The 20,000-nt window shown below is 41.7% G+C and overlaps 1 long non-coding RNA gene across 1 annotated transcript in view; it reads right to left on the reverse strand.

Moving 5' to 3' along the window:
- Positions 1–5,696: 5,696 nt before the first annotated feature.
- The window catches only part of LOC307047485, a 37,325-nt gene continuing 23,021 nt past the window's right edge, over positions 5,697–20,000 (reverse strand). The window contains exons 2-3 of the long non-coding RNA XR_013810442.1: positions 7,149–7,405; positions 5,697–6,143 (exon numbers count right to left, since the gene is read on the reverse strand). This is a non-coding gene — a long non-coding RNA (uncharacterized lncRNA). The remainder of the gene's footprint in view (positions 6,144–7,148; positions 7,406–20,000) is intronic.

The raw sequence follows: 20,000 nt of genomic DNA on the forward strand, positions 1-20,000 counted from the left end.
TAAGTTATGAAATGCTTTAAAATGTGTTGTAAATTCGTAATAATGCTATATTTTGTTGGAGCAGCTTAGCATAAAGACCTGAAACAGCAAACCTGGCTCTCTGAAGTTTTAAAATACATCTCTAGAGCTGTGATTAACACGCAGAGTCCGGTTTGATTGATCCTGATTTAACGAGGAGTTATGAGCTGAACGTCTGAACAGCTGATCACCGGACATGTTGCCAGGTTGGTAACAAAACAAACACATCATATAAAAAGATATCTCAAAACTCACTTATCTTTCAAACTCTGATCAACAACCGCCTCCATGTTACTCTTGGATTAGGAGTACTGCTCATGTTCTTTGTTTTTCTTTGTATTGTTTTGTGTAAAGTGTCTTTGAGCATTCGGAAAAAGAGCTATAAAAATGTATTAATAATATCTGGCAACCCGCTAACTGTTAAAACCCCAGATGAATTTGAACATGTAGTTATATTCATACAATTGATAGCTGCTGTTGATTGTGTATATATTTACAAAATGTCTAGTGTCTTTAAATAGTGTTTATGTTCATTACGATATAACGTTTCAACATATGACTTCCTAGCATTTGGATGCAGTAAAACAATAACCTCCTTTCCCTGCACAACATACACAAAGGTCACTCAAGAAGACCTGAACAAAGGAATCAACAGACTAGTTTGAACATCACTGTTTATTTTGATATCAAAGTATATGTTGTGAAAAACGTCTTAAATGAATGACAGATCCACGTTGTTGTAATACATACATTACACCACTAGATGGAGCCGGCGACCAGAGAATATCTGCGCTGTCTAGGAACAACTTCCTCACTAGAGAGAAGTACAATTATGTGCTCAGTAGATAAAAGTAAATGTTAAATGTGTCAAAAGGTTACTTAAATAGTCTGTTAAATAGATGTTTAAAGTGTTCAAGTGAATGAGGAGAGGAGAGGAGAGGAAAAGAGATGAGGGGAGAGGAGAAGAGAGGAGAGGAGAGGAGATGAGGGGAATGGAGAAGAGAAGAGAAGAGAGGAGAGGAGATGAGGGGAAAGGAGAAGAGAGGAGAGGAGATGAGGGGAAAGGAGATGAGGGGAATGGAGAAGAGAAGAGAAGAGAGGTGAGGAATGGAGATGAGGGGAAAGGAGAAGAGAAGAGAGGAGAGGAAAGGAAAGGAGATGAGGGGAATGGAGAAGAGAAGAGAAGAGAGGAGAGGAATGGAGATGAGGGGAAAGGAGAAGAGAAGGGAGGAAAGGAGATGAGAAGAGAGGAGAGGAAAGGAGATGAGGGGAAAGGAGAAGAGAAGGGAGGAAAGGAGATGAGGGGAAAGGAGAAGAGAAGAGAGGAGAGGAAAGGAGATGAGGGGAAAGGAGAAGAGAAGGGAGGAAATGAGATGAGGGGAAAGGAGAAGAGAAGAGAGGAGAGGAAAGGAGATGAGGGGAAAGGAGAAGAGAAGAAAGGAGATGAGGGGAAAGGAGAAGAGAAGAGAGGAGAGGAGAGGAGAGGAGAGGAGAGGAGAGGAGAAGAGAAGAGAAGAAAGGAGATGAGAGGAGAGGAGAGGAGAGGAAAGGAGAGGAGAGGAAAGGAGATGAGGGGAAAGGAGAAGAGAGGAGAGGAGAGGAGAGGAGAGGAGAGGAGAGGAGAGGAGAGGAGAGGAAAGGAGAGGAGAGGAAAGGAGATGAGGGGAAAGGAGAAGAGAGGAGAGGAGAGGAGAGGAGAGGAAAGGAGAGGAGAGGAAAGGAGATGAGGGGAAATGAGAAGAGAGGAGAGGAGAGGAGAAGTGCCCAAAGGAGAAAAAAAAGTGTAGACAAAATTGAAAATTGAAAATCGGCTTGTACTAATTGCAAAATAAAAATGTGTTGATTTGGGAATTATTATACATCTATCTCTTTCTGGTTAATCACTAACATTAGATTGAGGTATTTCCACCACCAGAGGGAGCAAACCACCAACATATGAACCTGAACATCTTGTTTCTGCTGACCTCCAGTGGTTTGCAGACTGCAGAAAAACACCTGCTTCAGTCTGGTGTTTTAAAAAAGAGAAATCTGATCATATCTCGTGAAATCCAGTTAAAAAACAAAATGACATTTGTTTCAGAGGTTAGTGAATGGATTAAACACACACAAAGTCATGTACAGATACACACACACACACACACACACACACACACACACACAGTCCGGATGACATCAGTCACACACACTACAAAGATGCAGTTGTCTCTCTATCTCTCTCACACACACATAATGTCGCCACTAAGCCTGACCTGTCACTTCCCAGAACCAGGCTGTGATGCAGCAAGTCTCATGACCACACACACACACACACACACACACACACACACACACACACACACACACACACACACACACACACACACACACACACACACACACACACACACACACACACACACACACACACACACACACACACACACACACACACACACACACACACACACACACACACACACAATGTGATATAAGTAACATAGAACAATGTAGGAATGCAAACCCAGAGCAAAGACGTGTTGATAGATGGAATAAATATTGCATTTGACTAATAATAATACTAACTACCAACTAACACTAGGTCGACCCACCCGGGGAAACACGACTTGTCCTAAGACCCTTTCTGGGTTCCTGAAATAAATGCTGCTGGAGGGAAAGGGTCTAAAAATGGACAGAACTCGTTTTAAATTTTAATTTGATTTTAAAGTGACTCAGCTCCTGACAGGAAATAGAAAACATTCTCGTTCACACACACACACACACACACACACACACACACACACACACACACACACACACACACACACACACACACACACACACACACACACACACACACACACACACACACACACACACACACACACACACACACACACACACACACACACACACACACACACACACACACACACACACACACACACACACACACACACACAACTTACTCCTCACTTTTAGGATTTGTTACTGGAAACAAGAAACTGCTGCGGTCATGTTTTATTCACACAAAGGAGAGGGAGGATGGAGAAAAACTGAGGAGAGACGAAGGGTAAATGAGGAGAGGAGAGGAGAGTAGAGGAGAGGAGAAGAGAGGAGGAGAGGAGAGAGGAAGAGAGGAGAGGAGAGATGAGAGGAGACACAAGGAGAGGAGAGGAAGGGAAGGAGATGAAAGGAAAGGAAAGGAGATGAAAGGAGAGGAGGGGAGATGAGATGAGATGAGAGGAGAGGAGAGGGAGGAGAGGAGATGAAAGGAAAGGAAAGGAGATGAAAGGAAAGGAAAGGAGATGAAAGGAGGAGGAGTATCCTGACGATGAGGAAACATCGGAGTCACTAGTTATAAATACACATCATCAATAAAGGTCCTCACGCTGACTGCGTTTGAACTTTAAACTTTGAACTTTGAACAGAGTCCATCGGCCTCTTTATGAACCAGTGAAGGAAAGGGTGAGGCAGCAGCTCTGTAAACATTGATGTTGATTATGACTTGCTCCTGAACACACCAGTGCACAGCAGCTGATGTGGAAGCTCCAGGTGTCAGACTTTTTCCATCGGTTCATGAATGCAGCATGACAGACAGTTCATGCTAATTCTGAGAGAATTAGTGAAGAGGAGATGAAGGCCTTCAGCTGACACTAACGAGGGGTTCCTTTTGAATGAACTGCACGAAACAGAAGCTGAGCAGAACGCTCACACGGCTTTCATGCACTTTCTTTTCCTGTCTTTTAAATAGAAAACAAGTGAAAATGTAAATAGAAAGACTTTCAGAGAGTTAGAGGTCGAGTGTATGCGAATGGACGTTTCAATATATTCATTACATTGCTGCAGCATGAATAAGATATAAGATATGTGTATGTAAATGCAGAGGTTGTAGAAGTATTCATATCGTGTACTTGAGTAAAAGTAGAAGTACTCAGATCTTGAGTAAAAGTAGAAGTACTCAGATCTTGTACTTGAGTAAAAGTAGAAGTACTCAGATCTTGTACTTGAGTAAAAGTAGAAGTACTCAGATCTTGTACTTGAGTACAAGTAGAAGTACTCAGATCTTGTACTTGAGTAAAAGTAAAAGTACTCAGGTCTTGTACTTGAGTGAAAGTAGAAGTACTCAGAGTTTGTACTTGAGTAAAAGTAGAAGTACTCAGATCTTGTTCTTGAGTAAAAGTAAAAGTACTCAGATCTTGTACTTGAGTAAAGGTAGAAGTGCTCAGACCTTGTACTTGAGTAAAAGTAGAAGTACTCAGAGCTTGTACTTGAGTAAATCTAAGTACTTCACTTCAGTCACATGAGCTCATAAAGTAATGTTAAATAACATGTTAAACGAATCAGGGTAATGCGTCTCTGTGGTTTCAGAAAACGGTCAAAACAAGTCCTGAAAGTCATCAATATCACAGTATGTTGTATTTTTAGAAGGTACTTCTCCTCTGAGAGCTGGACAAGAGGCTCAGCTAACTTTACAGACTCAGTCAATCACACAAAGAAAAACCGCTCTATCCATAATTCAGATTAATCATATTGTGCATTTTAATTCATTTCAAAGGTTTTAAGCTTCAGTGTAGAAATGGCAATGAAATGATTCTGACCTGAGCTCCTCCAACAACGCAACATAAATAATAAAATAAAACATTATTACAAATAGTGCATATTCGTTGTATAAAGTGTTATGATGGTAAACCAAACGCTGTCCTCTCACTGGAAGGATGCACACTGAGCTTCATAAATAAATGATCGGTCAGCAGCGTGACTTGTGGAAGAGAGTCTTTACATAACACCAAGGCCGTGGAAAGGCATTATGGGTAATTTAGCGCCTGAGGTCAGACAGCTGTATCGACTGATGCTCGGCTGTCTTCATGAATCCAAAACACCAAGCCTGTCTGTAACAACATCTACATGGATGCAGTTTAAACAGCGTCGAGAGGGGAACTGGTTAATTACCAGCCAGTGTGTGTGACGATAAGACTTTTGCATCCCAGCAGCTCCATGTGTAACATCAACAGACAAACATCAACACACAACACATCAGAAACAAACAACTAACATGGAACATAACAGCAGGATCAGTGAGAGCTGCTCAAAGAGCCTTCAGCGTGTATCTGATCTGTAGCTCTGTGTTCACTGAGACCTCATTCACACCAACGCAACTCCAGTTCAAGCTCCGTGCTCGAGCTTTTCAGGTTCAGAACCGGTTCTTCGGTTTAGCTCCGGCTCTTTTCACACCGCCCAGAGTCCGACTGGTGCTGCGTCATTGCGTCATCGTTTGCGTCATGACGTAACCGTTTGCGTGCCTGCTCCATAAAGCCAAACCGCGCGGAAACCCCTCACAGCTGACACCCACAACAACAACAATGGCCGATTGTGCTCCAGCTTCCTCTGTACCTCTTCAGAAGACCAGATCCCCAGTAGGTAGCTGGTCTCTTCAGTGGACCACTGCTGCTTGCTAACTTTCTCCATCGTTGTGTACAAACGGGATAATACGCGGGCTTTCTGTTGTTGTTCAGGAGTTGATCCCACCCCTGCCCCCGCCTTGACGTAAGCGTGACGTATGTGGTGCTTTTGCTCCGGCCGGACATTTTTTTGGTGCTTGAAACGAACCGAATTCCAGAGCTAAGAGGCTGCTCCGCTGCGGTGTGAACGGGAAAACCTGGTGCTTTTCAAACTCCAGCTCCGAACCGGCCCTGAAACACCGTTGGTGTGAATGAGGTATGAGAGGATCGACTGGAGCACAAAGGATGCTTCAAGCTGACTTTAGTGAAAAGTGTGTGAGGAAGTTTGTGTGTGTGTGTGTGTGTGTGTGTGTGTGTGTGTGTGTGTGTGTGTGTGTGTGTGTGTGTGTGTGTGTGTGTGTGTGTGTGTGTGTGTGTGTGTGTGTGTGTGTGTGTGTGTGTGTGTGTGTGTGTGTGTGTGTGTGTGTGTGTGTGTGTGTGTGTGTGTGTGTGTGTGTGTGTGTGTGTGTGTTTACCTTAAGCTGCACCAGGTGGACGTCCACGTGTCTGTTGTCTCGGTCCTGACTCACAGAGTGCGTGAGCTGTGTGACTCGGTCACTCGTCGCTCTCAGCCACTTCTCTATCTCCGGCAGGTGGAGGACGACCTTCCAGTCCGCTCCAGTGTGAAGGGGGGGGGGTTTATTTGACCTGAAGTAAAACATATAAAGTATGTGAGACACAGAGGTGGGAAGTAGTGGAGTACAAATACTTTGTTACTGTACTTAAGTTCATGTTTCTGGTATCAGTACTTTTTTTTATGACCACCTTTTACTTTCTACTTCTTACATGTTGAACTCAAATACCTGTACTTTCTACTTCTTACATGTTGAACTCAAATACCTGTACTTTCTACTTCTTACATGTTGAACACAAATACCTGTACTTTCTACTTCTCACATGTTGAACACAAATACCTGTACTTTCTACTTCTTACATGTTGAACTCAAATACCTGTACTTTCTACTTCTTACATGTTGAACTCAAATACCTGTACTTTCTACTTCTCACATGTTGAACACAAATACCTGTACTTTCTACTTCTTACATGTTGAACACAAATACCTGTACTTTCTACTTCTTACATGTTGAACTCAAATACCTGTACTTTCTACTTCTTACATGTTGAACTCAAATACCTGTACTTTCTACTTCTTACATGTTGAACACAAATACCTGTACTTTCTACTTCTTACATGTTGAACACAAATACCTGTACTTTCTACTTCTCTCATTTCCCAAACAGGCTGGTTCCTTTAGTCTGAATGTGTGTTTGGTGGCGTGATCATTATTATTTAGAGTCATTGCGTGCCTATTGATTTGAACACAATCCGTGTATCCATCATTTCCTGGTCTTCTCTAAAGAAGAGGGACCAATGGAAACGTTGTCATGTTGCCGTTGGTCACCATGGAAACATTCATTAGCTAACAATGACATTATTGTTCTATTAATATAAAGGGAGGTCAGGTACTCTTTAAAACAGCTGCTAGTTATGGGTACTTTTTACTGAAGTACATTTCAAAGCCTCTTTACTTTTACTTGAGTAAAGAAGTTTAGTCAGTACTTCTACTTTCACCAGAGTATTTTTAAACACGAGTATCTGTACTTCTACTTGAGTGAAGGATGTACTTTTGTAATCTCTGTATAAACATTACCTGTGGGAGGGGTCCCTTCCGAGGTAAGATCCTCCCCCAGGAAAGCTGCTTTTGCTGGGGCCCAGACCAGGTGAGGAGCCTCCATCCACCTGGTTCTGAAGCTCCGCCTCCTGGCTGAGAGAGGTGTTGGGGTCAAAGGTCGGGGTGACGGAGGTGATCATGGGGGATGGAGGCTCCGGGGCCACGGTGCTCATGGTGTCAGACAGAGAAGAAGAAGAGGGTTTCTAAAGATGGTGGACGAGCCTCATTGGAGAAAACTGTGAAAGAGAAAAAGAGGAATATGTAAAGGGTTAATAAAAATAGAGAGGGTCAGAAAGGGTTGTACTGTTATAGAGGGAATCATATTTAAAGTAGAGACACTACATACTGATATACACCTGAACATCAGCAGGAGAGGACTCTTTAAAGTAGAGACACTACAAACTGATATACACCTGAACATCAGCAGGAGAGGACTCTTTAAAGTAGAGACACTACATACTGATATACACCTGAACATCAGCATGAGAGGACTCTTTAAAGTAGAGACACTACAAACTGATATACACCTGAACATCAGCAGGAGAGGACTCTTTAAAGTAGAGACACTACATACTGATATACACCTGAACATCAGCCGGAGAGGACTCTTTAAAGTAGAGACACTACATACTGATATACACCTGAACATCAGCAGGAGAGGACTCTTTAAAGTAGAGACACTACATACTGATATATACCTGAACATCAGCAGGAGAGGACTCTTTAAAGTAGAGACACTACATACTGATATACACCTGAACATCAGCAGGAGAGGACTCTTTAAAGTAGAGACACTACATACTGATATACACCTGAACATCAGCAGGAGAGGACTCTTTAAAGTAGAGACACTACATACTGATATACACCTGAACATCAGCAGGAGAGGACTCTTTAAAGTAGAGACACTACATACTGATATACACCTGAACATCAGCAGGAGAGGACTCTTTAAAGTAGAGACACTGCATACTGATATACACCTGAACATCAGCAGGAGAGGACTCTTTAAACTAGTAGAGACACTACATACTGATATACACCTGAACATCAGCAGGAGAGGACTCTTTAAAGCAGAGACACTACATACTGATATACACCTGAACATCAGCAGGAGAGGACTCTTTAAAGTAGAGACACTACATACTGATATACACCTGAACATCAGCAGGAGAGGACTCTTTAAAGTAGAGACACTACATACTGATATACACCTGAACATCAGCAGGAGAGGACTCTTTAAAGTAGAAACACTACATACTGATATACACCTGAACATCAGCAGGAGAGGACTCTTTAAAGTAGAGACACTACATACTGATATACACCTGAACATCAGCAGGAGAGGACTCTTTAAAGTAGAGACACTACATACTGATATACACCTGAACCTCAGCAGGAGAGGACTCTTTAAAGTAGAGACACTACATACTGATATACACCTGAACATCAGCAGGAGAGGACTCTTTAAAGTAGAAACACTACATACTGATATACACCTGAACATCAGCAGGAGAGGACTCTTTAAAGTAGAGACACTACATACTGATATACACCTGAACATCAGCAGGAGAGGACTCTTTAAAGTAGAGACACTACATACTGATATACACCTGAACATCAGCAGGAGAGGACTCTTTAAAGTAGAGACACTACATACTGATATACACCTGAACATCAGCAGGAGAGGACTCTTTAAAAGACAAAAAGCAGATTGTTAATGACTTACACTCACTGCTTTGTTTACTTTTAATTTTCTCATTTCTATTTACCTTATTCTTTCTCTTTATCTGTGTGTGTTCGGGTGTTACCCTGTGCAGCAGTTTCATCACTTCAGCTGCATGTAAAGTTCACAGTGAGATTTATATCAGTTCATTTCCAGTCCAACATCAGATATTAGACTGAAAGGTCAGACAGTAATGCAGCTCTGTAATTGGCTCAACACTCACTCCTGCTGACTTCTTATTGGTCAGGAGACTTTGAGAGGTGGAAAGATGTTCACATTTAAGACATTGTCTGCTGCGTTTGTTTATTTCATCCAAAGCGAAATGTTGAAGCTGTCATCAAATCTTAAAGAATTCAAAAATCACACTCAGTTTGTTATGTTTGAACAAACATATCTCATTTATGGCATTTCATCGTTTTTTATTGACACCATAAGCTGCCAAAAGTCTACTTGCATGCAGTCTTTTATGAGTTGCGGGAACTGATTTAGAAATATTCAGTCAGCATTGTTTTGAAGCAATAAAATCCACCTTTGTACAAGGAGTCTAACATGCAATCTGATGTTTGCATTGACTTCATAAATCAATCAAGCCACTCCTGTGTTAAAGTAAGTCTGAACACTCTTTTAGGGAAATAACCCTTTCATAAAGCACATTGGAAACCACAATCTAGAACAGCTTTTCAAACTAAATACTGTACCTCTATGGATAGTTTAAAAAAGATTATTCAACCACTTTTTGATCCGTGCTTTTCATATTCACATGTTCCCTTCTTTCTACATGTGTGTTATTATAGTGAGGTCTTCCTGGGACCCAGAAAGAAATGTCCTTTTTTTTTTGATCACACAAATCTTTAGGGTGGTATTAACATAATGACTAACACAAACTAAACAAATATGTTTTGTTTTATTGTGTGTCCTTTGTAGAGGACATAGGGTGTTAGTTATGTACATTTAGACAGCATTAGAGTAAAACAACTCAATGCAACAAATACTGAGCCTTTATTTGTCGTACTCCATCCTTTTTTGAAACGCAGAGGCACTTGATGTATGTTTTCCCACTGCATCCGTCTGCCATGAACCCTACAGAAACCTACGTGTTAGTTTTGGCCGATCGTGGACTCCATTTGTGTTGTGTGAAATGGGGGAAATAAAAAGTTAGCAAATCCCCATGTCCTCCTCAGAGGACATTCATAAAAACATTTAGATTTAGGTCAAATAATGATTACACTGCTCTGAAAACGCACTACTCCAAAGATGTTCCCTTAATATAATTAATTAAAATATTGATCTCACAACACTAGCAATTACAAACTTACCATTTCTCTTTCTATAAATAGTGCTTTTTGAAATACAATGAAATTATCTTTTTCAAAGCCACACCCCCACATAGGTCATATGTTTGAAAATCCCAGGATGTCCTCTGTGGAGTACAGTTGGACTTAATGCTGTGGCATGTATAACCTCAAAGTAACGGACCACAACCCAATGTGCTCCACAGAGGACAAAAACGAATGGGTGGGTCTCTGGAGGATATTGAAGTCTGTCATTATTATTGAAGTCTAGCTATTGTTCGTATATTGATTTGCGTCTTCCTGCACTGTTCATCATTTGTTATCTGTTATGTTTGTGTATTTTTTGATTGCGCAAAACAACAAAATAGAAAGAAAATTGAAGATTAATGTGAAGTAAATATGTTTAAAATACCAAGAAGGCTCCATTTATATATCCCAAAACCAAATTGCATAAAGCCCGCGTCACACTGTCCCGAAATTGACACCAGATGGAATATGGAATTGTAAATCCCGCACGAAGAACTTGCCCCGAACTTGGTCAACAGCCTAAGCAAGTACGATGCCTACAGGAGGCCACATGATGGCACCTGAACCACACACTCCGTCATGTTGTTTCCATATCAACAACAACTTCCTGTCAACAGCGTAAACTCACCTTCAAAATAAAAGCATTTAAATAAAACAGGAAGTTAACCTAAATTACATTTAAGACATACAACTGCAACGAAAGTAACAAAAACAATGTAATATCCTTTTCCGTTTCACAGAACTCAAATTGTACTATAATACGATAGCTACACGACGGCATTGCGAGGACTTCACGTAGTCGTGTTGCCTTCCTAAAACAATCGGGCAGCTTCTTGTTTCCTTCGTGTTGTCTTCATGAGGCGAAAAATGCCCGATGGCACCAATGATCACATAAAGTAACGACACGATTTGACAAGATGCCCTCACGATGGCCTTATGAAGGCCACACAAATTCAACACGAAAATGAACCTTCGCAAGGTCTTTCGGAAATGTTTTGGCATGCCAAAGATTTTGCCACCGCTCACGAAGTTGCTGCCAGAGCCTGAGAAACTCCACCGGCGGTCATACGATGGCTTACGCAGCGTCAGTGGCAGCGCCAGGGTATGCCAGGCGTTGACAAAAAAAGCCTAAATATTGGATGGAATAGAAAAAAGGCGACAAACTAAGATCCGTTTTTCCTACAAACTATCTCTGGTGAGTGTAATGCTGATTTAGTGGAGTAAAATGGGTTTAATAAGCTAGGCTGTAAGTGTTTAAGATGTTAAACTACTTATAAAAAAGGTGGACTTCATTTCAAATGTAATAACAAAAACCTGGCTGAACTATCACAGTCAGTTTATACGGCTTACCAGAAACACAAGCTGTATAAACCTAGCCTTTGGTCCGTTATGGTGTCGTTAAAAACAGATAAGATACTAATTATTGCTAAATAATTATATTAAAACATTAAGGCATGACACACCCCTGCTTTATAACGGTCAATGTTTCAGGATTTATGGCTCTGTAATGATCTCTTACCAGAAGACAAACAAGGAAACACAATCTTGAATCCTTAGAAAAGGATGCACCAACATGTGAGAGCCACACAAAGAGAGAACAGCCACAGGAGGGAACAGTAGGGACACTGCTATCGGCTGGATTTAAAGCTTACTGGACACTTTCTGGAGTTAAAGCGCGACGGACTCATTATTGTGAGAAATCGTCTGTTTGCTGAGGAGAGAAAATGGCTTCTCGTCCAGAGGACAATCTCCTATGTCCAATCTGCCATGCGGTCTTCACACACCCCGTCATCCTGTCATGCAGCCACAGTTTCTGCAGAGCCTGCTGGCAGCGATGGTGGACATTAAGGTCGAATCGCAGGTGTCCGGTCTGTAACGCAACATCTCAACAATACGATCCACCTTGTAACCTCGCTCTGAAGAACTTGTGTGAAGCTTCTCCACCTGAGAAACCCTCTGCTGTGTTTTGCAGTTTGCACTCTGAGGAGCTCAAACTCTTCTGTGAGGACCATCAGACTCCAGTGTGTGTGATCTGTCTGCATTCAAGCTCCCACAACAACCACAGCTTCAGACCAATCAATGAAGTCGCTCTGGGTTACAGAGAGGGACTCCGGATACTCCTGGAGCCTTTAAAGGAAACACTGGATCTCTTCAAGGACATGAAATCAAACCTTGATCAGTCCAACAAGGACATCGAAGACCAGGCTAAAGACGCAGAGACTCAGATCAATAAGGAGTTCTCCATGCTTCAGGAGTTACTCCAAAAAGAACAGAAAACAAGAACAGGTGCCGTGACGAAGGAGAAGAAGCAGAAGAGTCTGGTCCTGAAGCGGAAGATGGGGGATCTGAGCAGAGACATAGAAGCTCTTTCAGACAAAGTCAGAGCCACAGAGGAAGTGCTGAAAGCTGGAAATATCTCCTTCCTGCAGAACTACAAGACTGCAGCTGAAAAAGTCGTTGGTTTCCAGCTGAAAGATCCACAGCCGATCAAAGATGGTCTGATAGATACGTCCAAACACCTGGACAAGCTGCCCCTCCAGGTGTTGGACAGCATAAAGAAAGCCATCACACGTTCAAGATCAGGGCCGCCCCTGGCAGTGGCGATCCTGCCCCAAGTGGACATAGACATAGACTCTAGACTATAGACGTAGGCGTAGACTCCATTGTTTGGGACATATACCCATTCACTGGGGGCCCCTCGAACCAGCTTTTCATCACCACGCACAACCGGCAGCAGCCCCCCCTGACAACCTGCCCCTTGAGGAGATGGACAGGGTGAAGAAAGATATTTCACGTCCAAGATACCTGCACCAAAAATACTCATTCTGAACCGCCTGAAGTGTTGAGAGAATCTGCCATAGAAGTCAGGGCAAGCTACCGAAATCTATTCAGTATATTTTGTGCTTATCATAGTAAGCCTTTCTTTGTAAACATTGTAAATAGGATATTGCTATCATGAGTATGGACCTGAAGACTAAGGCTGACGTGCTAAACATGTAGAGTATTTTATTAGAACCAGAAAATATCTTTGTAAAGTCAAAAAGGCTTTTCTGTTCGAACCAAAACAAAAGTAGTTAGGATTCTTAAAGAAGATATCAAATGCTATTTAAGCCACTGGTGGACTTTGATTACCACTTTCCAGTTATAGAAAGAATGATAAAATGACCTATAGAGCCTCATGCTGTCAAATGTGTTCAAACTGTGTTTATGTTCAAATAAAGAGTATTTTAGTAAATCAGTGAAAAAGTACGTATTTATGAAATTACTTAAATAAGGGCTGAACATGACGTTTTAACGCTTTGGTTTATGACAGCATACCTGCAGTGCTAACAACATCCCATCAGCGCCAGATGTAATGTTTTTGGTTAATGCTAATAAGCTAATGTCTACATGCTAACACACTAAGATAAGATTGTAAACATGGTGTACTTATGGTGATGTCTTGGTTGAGGTTTCAGCATTGTGTGTTATTCACTGTGTGCGCTGTAGGGTGAATACAGCAAAGCATTGTTTGTTAAGGCAAAATAAATGGATTGTATTATTCCACACCTGAACACAAGCCTATGATCCATCATTGAACACAAAAACAAACGGTATCTGGAAATACAGTAAAGCGTGTCAGCCAAGTCAGTGAAACCACATGGAGGATTTAATGTTGGGCTAAAGCTCCTACACATGGTACACGTGTTAAACATCAGCATGTTAGCACTGTCACTTAGCATGTAGTCATACGGACAAGCCTGACACCGTTAGCATGGCTGTGGACATTGAGAGGGAAATGCAAAATGCAAAAGAAATTCTTCACTTTATGCAAAATATAAAAACAAATACAGAAAAATCTAAATAAAGAAGACACACAGTACCTCTCCATCTGTCCCGGTGCTTAAAGACATGATTATTCAATAGTTTAAAAGATGGATTGATCCAGATTGTTCTATATGTGGAGACAGAGGTACAAAAATGTGATCGGATGGCACAAAACAAACCCTCCCTTTTTTCTGTTTCCCTTTCTCTCTCACGCTGCTCCCTCTTTCTCTCAGACATGCCTGACACAGCATGGCACTGCACACACACTGTTATGAGTGAGTGTGTGTGTGTGTGTGTGTGTGTGTGTGTGTGTGTGTGTGTGTGTGTGTGTGTGTGTGAGAGAGAGAGAGAGAGAGAGAGAGAGAGAGAGAGAGAGAGTGTGTGTGTGTGTGTGTGTGTGTGTGTGTGTGTGTGTGGTGCCTCCCCTTCATCTCATCGCCGTAGCTTCAAATCCTTTTAAGCAGCGGCCGACGCAGACAAATAAAATGTTTTATTCATACTCTCTTTTCTCTCTGAATAAAATATGCATCCAGCGTTTCAGCCCGTCTGCAGATTTCAGCGTGAACTTTAAAACTAACTAACATAATAAAAAGTGTTTCACGGGAAAAATAAGATAATAGATATTATTTGTTTTATTCCCTGAAAGTTAACCTATCATACAAAATGCACCTTTGTACGTCTTGTATAAATGAATAATGTGTCCCCGGTGTCAGAAAACTATTTTCCTCCATACCCAAATCTCTTAAAAGGGGCTGCAACAGATCTGATACAGACTGATCCAGATTTGAACACTTCTATGACGTCACAGAAGTGGCGCTACGGATATTGGGCCAACTCCACCAATCAGGAGGAGACAGCCACGGACATTGCCGTTGGAAAGCGCTGGAGACGCTGTAGTACATATGCCAGGCCTGTAGATGGTGCTGTTCTCACAGAATCAGCCCATGATGCAAAGACAGTGTTACATGAGAGAAATGAGGAATGGCTCAAATGCATGATCTGTTTGGTATTTTGAAAAATAGAAAGTATAAATATTCCTTATTAGGTATGGTCCTACACTATATTATTCAAATATATCATGATAGGTCCACTTTAAGGACTAACATCAATCGTGGAAAAAGTGCAGCTGAGAACTAGGCCTGAAGGGTAAGTCAATTAAAAGAAGCGATGTAATAAGATGTGGTGCTAATATACAAAATAAATAGACGTTACTTCTTCTGAGGAAAACAGAACATTAATTAGATGTTTTATGGCTTTTTCTGAGTAATAATAAAAATAATTTAATAAAATGAATTAAATAGTAGAATTTATTACATTTAAATATTAAAGTTGGCGATGATCAATTCCATAACTTTGCACTGTTAGAATTAAAAAGATAAAGACATGAAGGAAAAATATAATTTAATTGAATTACGTTTTTAAGTAAAACATGTCTTTTGAATAAATAAAAAATCCTTTAATATTACAATTGTAATGGAATCAAATTGAATAAATCCGACATAATTTGTGTTTGATCTGGTAAAAATAAAGACTTAACTTTTATTATATAAAAGGTGGTCGTTGTTACTGATTTAAAAAAAGGAACAACTTTACTGTCAGCATCTCACAGACCTAAGTATATCAAAAGTCTCTCTATAATTCATTATGAAGTTTCACAACCTGCCCTCTCAGGTCTTCTGCACCCCGCCTCCCTCCCGCCTGAATGTTGAGTCTCTCACCATTTTCAAATCCCATCTCTTCACACTGGTATATCTCCCCTGATCACATGACACATCCTCTGCTCTTATTGGTTATACTTTCTTGTTGTTCTTCTGGTGTTATGTTTTGTTTTTGTTTGTTTATTGTGTATCTTGTACGGCGACTTTAAGAGCCTTGAATGGCGCTTAGATAAATCAAATGTATCATTATTAACAAGAATAGAAAAGAGAAATGATTCCCACACCTTCAAAAAAAAAAGTGTTGACTGCATTATGATTTCACCTAGTTGTATATCTCTCTCTCTCTCTCTTTTTCTCTCTCTTTTTCTCTCTCTCTCTCTCTCTCTCTCTCTCTCTCTCTCACACACACACAGACACTCTCTCTCACACACACACACACACACACACACACACACACACACACACACACACACACACACACACACACACACACACACACACACACACACACACACACACACACAGACTCTCTCTCTCTCTCTCTCTCACACACACACACACACACACACACACACACACTCTCTCTCTCTCTCACACACACACACTGCAACACGCTGCTGGGTCTGTGTGTGTGTGTGTGTGTGTGTGTGTGTGTGTGTGTGTGTGTGTGTGTGTGTGTGTGTGTGTGTGTGTGTGTGTGTGTGTGTGTGTGTGTGTGTGTGTGTGTGTGTGTGGTGACTCAGGCTCTGTATTGATCAGCATCAGCAGCAGTGAAGCAGAGAAACCATGTCAGTGGACCAGCAGAACAGAAAGCAGTGAGAAACTCAACCTGCTGACCGGAGACAAGAAGGTGAGCCGGTCCAAGATGTAACAACATAAATAAATGCATTTACTTTCTTGTTTACCGATGACATTTATCAAGTTCAATCGAATGTGTTCAAAAAGTATTTAAAGGCCTTCTTTTTTCACAACCCTTTAAAAAGCCATTCTTCTCTTTAAGAAAGAAACTACAAGTGTTCCTGCCTCCCCTGAAATACTATACTCAGTGTGAGAAAAAAGCACTTCCTGTCTGTGAGGCGTGTCAGGATGATGTCAGCGGGCTAAGTCAGACGTGACCTCATCAACGTGAGCTCACCAGTCACATGACCAAAGACAGGAAAGATGGGAGGAAATAAGGAGAAGAGGACAAGAGATCATAATGACGACATTAAGCTGTGACAGAGGTAATGATGATCACATGACTCAGATCAATCAACGGCCTTAACGAGCTGATGGAAGATTATTGATTTCTGAATCACTTTCCTATAATGCTCCACGATCATTACTGTAATTTAACAGTCGTTTTAGGTCACTGTGAGTCACACACAATTTAATAAATTATATCTTAAAACTAATGTATAGATTATGTTTCCACCCTGCATGGAGTTTTTGTTTTTTAACTCAACACTGTTCTTTAAATCAGTATAACTACTCTATGTCATTTAAAGTTATATATGTTGTTTTAGGGAGGGTTTAGGGAAATATTGGGCCAGTAAAAAGGCTTGTGTTAAGGCTTACAGTCACTATGTATTGTATTTTTGTTTCAATATAAACTGTATTTTATTTATTTAAAACAACACAACGTTTTTGATTTGGTCTGACAGCGGCTTTACTCTATACATTTAAACATCTGATTCTTCTTCTTTCGTGTTACGTCAGAGGTCCAACCCGGTGTCGTGTAGCCATGCCCGCATCTCTGGTCCTACGTCGAAGAGGCTGGCTTCAGAGGCTGGTCTATATAAAGGGCAGGTGGTGATTATGTGTTCGGCAGTCTGCTCAGGGTCACCGCACTCGCATGCAGTACTGTCTGCCAGGCCCCACTTCTTCATTGATGTTTGAAGCGACCGACCCCAGTTCGTAGGCGGTTTAGTGTGGTCCATTGCCGGCGTGGTAGGTCTTCTCCTTCTCCTGGGTCCCAGATTTAGCGATGGATGCGGGAGGGCCCGGCTAACATCTGATGATAACGGTTTTCTGGGTCTATTATTTCAATACAAATGTGGATCGATAATAATGAATGACTTGAAATGCTCTCCTTGGCAACAGGAGTTGAAAAGGACAGTGGAATAACACTGACTCCCCTTTCCCTCCCTACTGATTCAACAGAGCTGTGTGTTCATGACTTAATTAGACTGTAAATAGGTCACTTTCCTGCAGAGACGTCGACAGGGACGCAGGCTGGACACGTGACGGCACAAACATTTACACAGTACTACTAACAGAGTAAATCATTCTGAGTTTTATGTTGTACGTAAATCACTCAACAAACCAGTTTAAAAAGGCCCTACTGTGATTTGTGGGGGGTTTTCCCTTTCCTGTAGTCTGATATACACCTGAACATCAGCAGGAGAGGACTCTTTAAAGTAGAGACACTACATACTGATATACACCTGAACATCAGCAGGAGAGGACTCTTTAAAGTAGAGACACTACATACTGATATACACCTGAACATCAGCAGGAGAGGACTCTTTAAAGTAGAGACACTACATACTGATATACACCTGAACATCAGCAGGAGAGGACTCTTTAAAGTAGAGACACTACATACTGATATACACCTGAACATTAGCAGGAGAGGACTCTTTAAAGTAGAGACACTACATACTGATATACACCTGAACATTAGCAGGAGAGCACTCTTTAAAGTAGAGACACTACATACCTTCAAGACTCTTGTCTGACCTTGTCTCGTAGGGTCCAGTCCCACATTCTTTAAAGCAGTCCTTGTGGGCTCAGTTTCAGAGCATGCATTTCATCTTGTTTTACACCGTCTCTGACGTCTAATCCTCGCTGATGATTCAAAGCTCGCCGGCTGTTTGTGAATCAGCAGTCAGACAGGAGACGGTTTACACGGGATCTGAATCATCTCTCTTTTGTGAGATTAAAGCTCAGATTAAAGCCGCCCTGAGGGAGTGTTTTATTTAAAACAGCAGCTGTTTTATCAGCTGAAACAGAGAGAGACTGAAGAGTTTCCTCCACTTCAATCGGGATGCTGCGGGTTCCACAAATGTCCCAGAAATTCAACCATTAATGTGTGACTTTATTTTTATTTTTCAAGAGACATCCCTTTCTGTAATTGGGGATGTTTCCTCTGAGATTTATTGAGGGCAAATGTATAAATTAATGATAAAAAAGCGCTGGTTCCCGTGTCAGCTGTGATGGCTTCTACTGCTGTTGCTAAAAATAACATGATCAAATGTTATATGATCTATACTGCAAAAACATTTCCAATTATTTTCTTTATGTATAGAATCAAAGGGTGCATTTGTAGTCCTCCTTGCTATCAAACAAGCGAAACAATTATGGGTATTTTATCCTTTACTTTTGCAGGTGTTAATAAGTATTATAAAAAACTAGGGATGCTTTTCTGTAATAAATGTAATTGTTTGTAAATCAGTCGGTCTATCACATCCTCCTATTCTGATGCTACACAGCTAGCTCTCCCGTTCGCCACACTGATGCTACACAGCTAGCTCCCCAGTTAGCCACACTGATGCTACACAGCTAGCTCTCCAGTTAGCCACACTGATGCTACACAGCTAGCTCCCCAGTTAGCCACACTGATGCTACACAGCTAGCTCCCCAGTTAGCCACACTGATGCTACACAGCTAGCTCCCCAGTTAGCCACACTGATGCTACACAGCTAGCTCCCCAGTTAGCCACACTGATGCTACACAGCTAGCTCCCCAGTTAGCCACACTGATGCTACACAGCTAGCTTCCCAGTTAGCCACACTGATGCTACACAGCTAGCTCTCCCGTTAGCCACACTGATGCTACACAGCTAGCTCCCCAGTTAGTCACACTGATGCTACACAGCTAGCTCCCCAGTTAGCCACACTGATGCTACACAGCTAGCTCCCCAGTTAGTCACACTGATGCTACACAGCTAGCTTCCCAGTTAGCCACACTGATGCTACACAGCTAGCTCTCCCGTTAGCCACACTGATGCTACACAGCTAGCTCTCCCGTTAGCCACACTGATGCTACACAGCTAGCTCTCCCGTTAGCCACACTGATGCTACACAGCTAGCTTCCCAGTTAGCCACACTGATGCTACACAGCTAGCTCTCCTGTTAGTCACACTGATGCTACACAGCTAGCTTCCCAGTTAGCCACACTGATGCTACACAGCTAGCTCCCCAGTTAGCCACACTGATGCTACACAGCTAGCTCTCCAGTTAGCCACACTGATGCTACACAGCTAGCGCTCCCGTTAGCCACACTGATGCTACACAGCTAGCTCTCCCGTTAGCCACACTGATGCTACACAGCTAGCTCT

The sequence above is a fragment of the Notothenia rossii genome (genome assembly GCF_949606895.1).
Source record: "Notothenia rossii genome assembly, chromosome: 7".
Classification (NCBI taxonomy): Eukaryota; Metazoa; Chordata; class Actinopteri; order Perciformes; family Nototheniidae; genus Notothenia; species Notothenia rossii.